We start from the raw sequence: 9,235 nt of genomic DNA on the forward strand, positions 1-9,235 counted from the left end.
ACTTTTAGAGCGTGGTTTCATTCGACCAAGCACATCACCGTGGGGAGCTCCTGTTTTGTTTGTCAAGAAGAAAGATGGTACATTCAGGTTGTGTATCGACTACCGAGAGTTGAACAAACTTACCATCAAGAACCGCTACCCACTACCGAGAATCGACGACTTATTTGATCAACTACAAGGCTCGTCTGTTTATTCAAAGATTGACTTACGTTCCGGGTATCATCAAATGCGGGTGAAAGAAGATGATATTCCAAAGACTGCTTTCAGAACACGTTACGGTCATTACGAGTTTATGGTCATGCCGTTTGGTTTAACTAATGCACCAGCTGTGTTCATGGACCTTATGAACCGAGTGTGTGGACCATACCTTGACAAGTTTGTCATTGTTTTCATTGATGACATACTTATTTACTCAAAGAATGACCAAGAACACGGTGAACATTTGAGAAAGGTGTTAGAAGTATTGAGGAAGGAAGAATTGTACGCTAAGTTTTCAAAGTGTGCATTTTGGTTGGAAGAAGTTCAATTCCTCGGTCACATAGTGAACAAAGAAGGTATTAAGGTGGATCCGGCAAAGATAGAAACTGTTGAAAAGTGGGAAACCCCGAAAACTCCGAAACACATACGCCAGTTTTTAGGACTAGCTGGTTACTACAGAAGGTTCATCCAAGACTTTTCCAGAATAGCAAAACCCTTGACTGCATTAACGCATAAAGGGAAGAAATTTGAATGGAATGATGAACAAGAGAAAGCGTTTCAGTTATTGAAGAAAAAGCTAACTACGGCACCTATATTGTCATTGCCTGAAGGGAATGATGATTTTGTGATTTATTGTGATGCATCAAAGCAAGGTCTCGGTTGTGTATTAATGCAACGAACGAAGGTGATTGCTTATGCGTCTAGACAATTGAAGATTCACGAACAAAATTATTCGACGCATGATTTGGAATTAGGCGCGGTTGTTTTTGCATTAAAGACTTGGAGGCACTACTTATATGGGGTCAAAAGTATTATATATACCGACCACAAAAGTCTTCAACACATATTTAATCAGAAACAACTGAATATGAGGCAGCGTAGGTGGATTGAATTATTGAATGATTACGACTTTGAGATTCGTTACCACCCGGGGAAGGCAAATGTGGTAGCCGATGCCTTGAGCAGGAAAGACAGAGAACCCATTCGAGTAAAATCTATGAATATAATGATTCATAATAACATTACTACTCAAATAAAGGAGGCGCAACAAGGAGTTTTAAAAGAGGGAAATTTAAAGGATGAAATACCCAAAGGATCGGAGAAGCATCTTAATATTCGGGAAGACGGAACCCGGTATAGGGCTGAAAGGATTTGGGTACCAAAATTTGGAGATATGAGAGAAATGGTACTTAGAGAAGCTCATAAAACCAGATACTCAATACATCCTGGAACGGGGAAGATGTACAAGGATCTCAAGAAACATTTTTGGTGGCCGGGTATGAAAGCCGATGTTGCTAAATACGTAGGAGAATGTTTGACGTGTTCTAAGGTCAAAGCTGAGCATCAAAAACCATCAGGTCTACTTCAACAACCCGAAATCCCGGAATGGAAATGGGAAAACATTACCATGGATTTCATCACTAAATTGCCAAGGACTGCAAGTGGTTTTGATACTATTTGGGTAATAGTTGATCGTCTCACCAAATCAGCACACTTCCTACCAATAAGAGAAGATGACAAGATGGAGAAGTTAGCACGACTGTATTTGAAGGAAGTCGTCTCCAGACATGGAATACCAATCTCTATTATCTCTGATAGGGATGGCAGATTTATTTCAAGATTCTGGCAGACATTACAGCAAGCATTAGGAACTCGTCTAGACATGAGTACTGCCTATCATCCACAAACTGATGGGCAGAGCGAAAGGACGATACAAATGCTTGAAGACATGCTACGAGCATGTGTTATTGATTTCGGAAACAGTTGGGATCGACATCTACCGTTAGCAGAATTTTCCTACAACAACAGCTACCATTCAAGCATTGAGATGGCGCCGTTTGAAGCACTTTATGGTAGAAAGTGCAGGTCTCCGATTTGTTGGAGTGAGGTGGGGGATAGACAGATTACGGGTCCGGAGATTATACAGGAAACTACCGAGAAGATCATCCAAATTCAACAACGGTTGAAAACCGCCCAAAGTCGACAAAAGAGCTACGCTGACATTAAAAGAAAAGATATAGAATTTGAAATTGGAGAGATGGTCATGCTTAAAGTTTCACCTTGGAAAGGCGTTGTTCGATTTGGTAAACGAGGGAAATTAAATCCAAGGTATATTGGACCATTCAAGATTATTGATCGTGTCGGACCAGTAGCTTACCGACTTGAGTTACCTCAACAACTCGCGGCTGTACATAACACTTTCCACGTCTCGAATTTGAAGAAATGTTTTGCTAAAGAAGATCTCACTATTCCGTTAGATGAAATCCAAATCAACGAAAAACTCCAATTCATCGAAGAACCCGTCGAAATAATGGATCGTGAGGTTAAAAGACTTAAGCAAAACAAGATACCAATTGTTAAGGTTCGATGGAATGCTCGTAGAGGACCCGAGTTCACCTAGGAGCGTGAAGATCAGATGAAGAAGAAATACCCGCATCTATTTCCAGAAGATTCGTCAACACCTTCAACAGCTTAAAATTTCGGGACGAAATTTATTTAACGGGTAGGTACTGTAGTGACCCGAACTTTTCCATGTTTATATATATTAATTGAGATTGATGTTTACATGATTAAATGTTTCCAACATGTTAAGCAATCAAACTTGTTAAGACTTGATTAATTGAAATAGGTTTCATATAGACAATTGACCACCCAAGTTGACCGGTGATTCACGAACGTTAAAACTTGTAAAAAAACTATATGATGACATATATATGGTTATATATATAGTTAACATGATATTATGATAAGTAAACATATCATTAATTATATTAACAATGAACTACATATGTAAAAACAAGACTACTAACTTAATGATTTTGAAACGAGACATATATGTAACGTTTATCGTTGTAACGACATTTAATGTATATATATCATATTAAGAGATATTCGTACATCATAATATCATGATAATATAATAATTTAAAATCTCTTTTGTTATTATAAACATTGGGTTAACAACATTTAACAAGATCGTTAACCTAAAGGTTTCAAAACAACACTTACATGTAACGACTAACGATGACTTAACGACTCAGTTAAAATGTATATACATGTAGTGTTTTAATATGTATTTATACACTTTTGAAAGACTTCAATACACTTATCAAAATACTTCTACTTAACAAAAATGCTTACAATTACATTCTCGTTCAGTTTCATCAACAATTCTACTCGTATGCACCCGTATTCGTACTCGTACAATACACAGCTTTTAGATGTATGTACTATTGGTATATACACTCCAATGATCAGCTCTTAGCAGCCCATGTGAGTCACCTAACACATGTGGGAACCATCATTTGGCAACTAGCATGAAATATCTCATAAGATTACAAAAATATGAGTAATCATTCATGACTTATTTACATGAAAACAAAATTACATATCCTTTATATCTAATCCATACACCAACGACCAAAAACACCTACAAACACTTTCATTCTTCAATTTTCTTCATCTAATTGAACTCTCTCAAGTTCTATCTTCAAGTTCTAAGTGTTCTTCATAAATTCCAAAAGTTCTAGTTTCATAAAATCAAGAATACTTTCAAGTTTGCTAGCTCACTTCCAATCTTGTAAGGTGATCATCCAACCTCAAGAAATCTTTGTTTCTTACAGTAGGTTATCATTCTAATACAAGGTAATAATCATATTCAAACTTTGGTTCAATTTCTATAACTATAACAATCTTATTTCAAGTGATGATCTTACTTGAACTTGTTTTCGTGTCATGATTTTGCTTCAAGAACTTTGAGCCATCCAAGGATCCATTGAAGCTAGATCCATTTTTCTCTTTTCCAGTAGGTTCATCCAAGGAACTTAAGGTAGTAATGATGTTCATAACATCATTCGATTCATACATATAAAGCTATCTTATTCGAAGGTTTAAACTTGTAATCACTAGAACATAGTTTAGTTAATTCTAAACTTGTTCGCAAACAAAAGTTAATCCTTCTAACTTGACTTTTAAAATCAACTAAACACATGTTCTATATCTATATGATATGCTAACTTAATGATTTAAAACCTGGAAACACGAAAAACACCGTAAAACCGGATTTACGCCGTCGTAGTAACACCGCGGGCTATTTTGGGTTAGTTAATTAAAAACTATGATAAACTTTGATTTAAAAGTTGTTATTCTGAGAAAATGATTTTTATTATGAACATGAAACTATATCCAAAAATTATGGTTAAACTCAAAGTGGAAGTATGTTTTCTAAAATGGTCATCTAGACGTCGTTCTTTCGACTGAAATGACTACCTTTACAAAAACGACTTGTAACTTATTTTTCCGACTAGAAACCTATACTTTTTTTGTTTAGATTCATAAAATAGAGTTCAATATGAAACCATAGCAATTTGATTCACTCAAAACGGATTTAAAATGAAGAAGTTATGGGTAAAACAAGATTGGATAATTTTTCTCATTTTAGCTACGTGAAAATTGGTAACAAATCTATTCCAACCATAACTTAATCAACTTGTATTATATATTATGTAATCTTGAGATACCATAGACACGTATACAATGTTTCGACCTATCATGTCGACACATCTATATATATTTCGGAACAACCATAGACACTCTATATGTGAATGTTGGAGTTAGCTATACAGGGTTGAGGTTGATTCCAAAATATATATAGTTTGAGTTGTGATCAATACTGAGATACGTATACACTGGGTCGTGGATTGATTCAAGATAATATTTATTGATTTATTTCTGTACATCTAACTGTGGACAACTAGTTGTAGGTTACTAACGAGGACAGCTGACTTAATAAACTTAAAACATCAAAATATATTAAAAGTGTTGTAAATATATTTTGAACATACTTTGATATATATGTATATATTGTTATAGGTTCGTGAATCAACCAGTGGCCAAGTCTTACTTCCCGACGAAGTAAAAATTTGTGAAAGTGAGTTATAGTCCCACTTTTAAAATCTAATATTTTTGGGATGAGAATACATGCAGGTTTTATAAATGATTTACAAAATAGACACAAGTACGTGAAACTACATTCTATGGTTGAATTATCGAAATCGAATATGCCCCTTTTTATTAAAGTCTGGTAATCTAAGAATTAGGGAACAGACACCCTAATTGACGCGAATCCTAAAGATAGATCTATTGGGCCTAACAAACCCCATCCAAAGTACCGGATGCTTTAGTACTTCGAAATTTATATCATATCCGAAGGGTGTCCCGGAATGATGGGGATATTCTTATATATGCATCTTGTTATTGTCGGTTACCAGGTGTTCACCATATGAATGATTTTTATCTCTATGTATGGGATATGTATTGAAATATGAAATCTTGTGGTCTATTGTTACGATTTGATATATATAGGTTAAACCTATAACTCACCAACATTTTTGTTGACGTTTTAAGCATGTTTATTCTCAGGTGATTATTAAGAGCTTCCGCTGTCGCATACTTAAATAAGGACAAGATTTGGAGTCCATGCTTGTATGATATTGTGTAAAAACTGCATTCAAGAAACTTATTTTGTTGTAACATATTTGTATTGTAAACCATTATGTAATGGTCATGTGTAAACAGGATATTTTAGATTATCATTATTTGATAATCTACGTAAAGCTTTTTAAACCTTTATTGATGAAATAAAGGTTATGGTTTGTTTAAAAATGAATGCAGTCTTTGAAAAACGTCTCATATAGAGGTCAAAACCTCGCAACGAAATCAATTAATATGGAACGTTTTTAATCAATAAGAACGGGACATTTCATGCGTGTAGTCCAAGGTTTTACTACTTTGTTAACAATTACATCAATTACCCTTGAATGTAATCCACCCCTGTTTCAACAAGTCTATTAACTATTAATCCAGTTCCGTGTCCGGTAAAATGAACAATTATTGGTATTTATAGATATCCCGCCCACCGTGCCCAGTCAAGCGTATGTGGTTATATATAAATACGTCAAATTATAAGTCTATATATTAAATCAAAGAGGTATCATTTAGTTAATATAAAACCCATTAATAGCCCATAGTCTAATTTCCACAAGTGTCGTTCTTTTATCCGAACCCCAATTATGGTACAAAGCCCAATTACCCAATTTTAATATTTAGCCCAACATCACGATTACTTCGGCATTAAATAAGCATAATAATAACTTAGATACGAGACATTAAATTAAAAATAACATTAACCATAACTTACAGTGATTAAAAATAGCGTAGCGTTACACGGACAGAATTTCGACTTACACCCTTACAACATTCGCTAACATACCCTTATTATTAGAATTTAAAATTAAAATTAAAATTATAATATAATATATATATATATATATATATATATATATATATATATATATATATATATATATATATATATATATATATATATATATATATATATATACGTGATAGATAGAGAGATGGATGATGGATATATGATCAACCAAAACTGCAAATTTATAGGGGTGTGGCCTGCCACCTACTGCCATGCGATCGCATGGAATTTGTTCTTCCAAGCCATGCGATCGCATGGCCAGCTTTACCAGGTCACATGTCTTTATTTGCATTCTGTCGACGATTTATATAAATATATATAATATATAAATAATTTTAAGAATTATTTAAATATCGTATTATATTTATGTACATAGTTGACTTGTAATTTTTAGTCCGTTGCGTCGAGCGTTGAGAGTTGTCTCTGGTCCCGGTTCCGGATTTTTGAACGTCCTTGCGTACAATTTAATATCTTGTATTTTGCGTTTCGCATCTTGTACTCTTGTAATTTTGAGACGTTTCTTATCAATAATTGGAACCACTTTGATTGTATTTTGTACTTTTGAGCTTTTTGGTCGTTTGCATCTTCAATTCGTCGAATCTGTCTTTTGTCTTCACCTTTTATTATTTAAACGAATATTACTTGTACGTAGAACAATTGCAACTACAAGCTTGTCTTTCTTGAGGGATAATGCTATTAAATATATGTTCGTTTTTAGCATTATCAAATATTCTCACACTTGAGCGTTGCTTGTCCTCAAGCAATATAGTCTTGAAATAAAAATACTAGAATCACTTCTTTATTCTTCACACTTTGTACATCAGTGATTTCTATACGGCGGTATAAACAATGGTAGTAACGATGTGGTTTACAGTCCCACATGACTATATAAATTTAGATCCTTTAAGGAAATTGGATCTTTATGAAAACATTTGATCTTTTGAAAATTAAATCTAGCTTTTACCCTAGATAAGTTTTCCAGAATAACCCTTCACCGGCGTTGCAAAATTGTTTTTGTGGGTTTGGTGGGTTTCAGATTTGAAAATTTTACCTCAAAACTTGCGGTTTTGTGTCACCCACTTGCTAACCTTGTATTGAGAAAGCGACATGTCCAGTATACTTGCTCCGTATATTACCTTTCGATAAACTACCGTCCAGTTGTAAAGGAAAGCGTTGAACAAGCAACTGTTAAGGCAATGTCCCCTGACATGCTTTTAATTATGGTCTATAACGTTTCGAATGCAATTACTATCCTTTGTAGGAGCAATAGTAAAGCTCACCCTTATGGTTTTTCGGTCTGGCACAAGGTCCTGTCTTTGACCATGCTATGCAACCACCGTTCTTACGGTTGACAACCGATTTGGTTCAGGTGACCTAATGAATTCCAGGTGAATTCCTAGGATTTTACGTTCAATGGTAATGAACGCATTGAAAATGGGTTTTCAGAAAACAAATCGGTTTGTAATTTTGATCAAAATATTTTCTCGTTCAAGCTTGAGTTTAGATATCATCGAATTCCATGAGTTTGTAATTCTCAATCTTTAAGGTCAATCTCTAGGATTGAGTAATATCAGTCTTAAAAGCTGATTTTTGATCTTTAATGAGATTATCCTTTCTGGGGATCTGATTCATTAGTCTTATCAAGTTAATTTGCACGACGTCCTCCCCATTTTACGAGACAGATCCTCTCATGGTTAGGATAAGTCTGACCACTTGGCAACCCTGTTTGATGCTGAGGTCCATGGATTTCCAGCTGATTTTAGTGATGACTTTTCTAGATTTTTCGTCAACCTACAGCTGGTCTGGACGACAACTTCCTGACCTAAATCAAGATTTTTCAGAAGACTTTACTTTCTTTTAATGATGGAATTGATTCATCGTGTAGATCCATCTTTCTTTCAAATATATTACAATTTACCGGGTAAAACTGTTAATTTTGTCCAAAACAAAAGTATCTTCAATTATTTGTAAAAATATGTGATATATGTTTTTAAATAACTTGATAAATTTTTCCCACACTTGGCTTTTATTTCCCTTTCTTTGCCTTTTTATTGTCCTCTATTCCATTTTAAATGAATTCTAACATTTTGGGTTGTTTCTCAATTTATGTCCTTTCTGAGGTAACAATAATTTCGGTGTTAACACATAGTTTTATCGTTCATAAATATGTATAAACATGATTTTGAGTTCATTTAATTGAAAATTTTGAAAAATTTTACTAGAATTGGGTAGTCAGTATATAAGACTAGGGCTGTTCTTTATTATCAGAGAGCACTAGATTCTAATACAACTACTGCGTTACTAGTAATTTTTAATGGTAACCAAGTGTATAAGTTAAAAATTTTAAAATTCCGAAAGAATTTAACCCCTTCCCACACTTAAGATCTTGCAATGCCCTCATTTGCAAGAAATCAGTAACAATTTAAATTATTGAGGGTGATTCGCGTAGAAAAATGATTAAATTTTACCAAAGTTTCCAAACATATTGGCATTTGTTCGCTGAATGATAAATGGTGCACATCATTTGTTCATTCCGTCTTGTTGTTACATCACATTTGTTTTTCGTTTTGTCGTCAAAATTAGTAGCTTTTGCTGAACTTAATGCCAGTCTTTGAAAATGCGCTGTTTTACCCTGTTGTGTACATGAAATAAAATACATACAATACAAATATAAACATGCATGGTAATTTGAAATGGGACTTAAAATCCCACTTTCAAATCAAATATGAAATATTAGTACCAAATAATAAAAATATTAAACAA

The sequence above is a fragment of the Rutidosis leptorrhynchoides genome, chromosome 3 (genome assembly GCF_046630445.1).
Source record: "Rutidosis leptorrhynchoides isolate AG116_Rl617_1_P2 chromosome 3, CSIRO_AGI_Rlap_v1, whole genome shotgun sequence".
Lineage (NCBI taxonomy): Eukaryota > Viridiplantae > Streptophyta > Magnoliopsida > Asterales > Asteraceae > Rutidosis > Rutidosis leptorrhynchoides.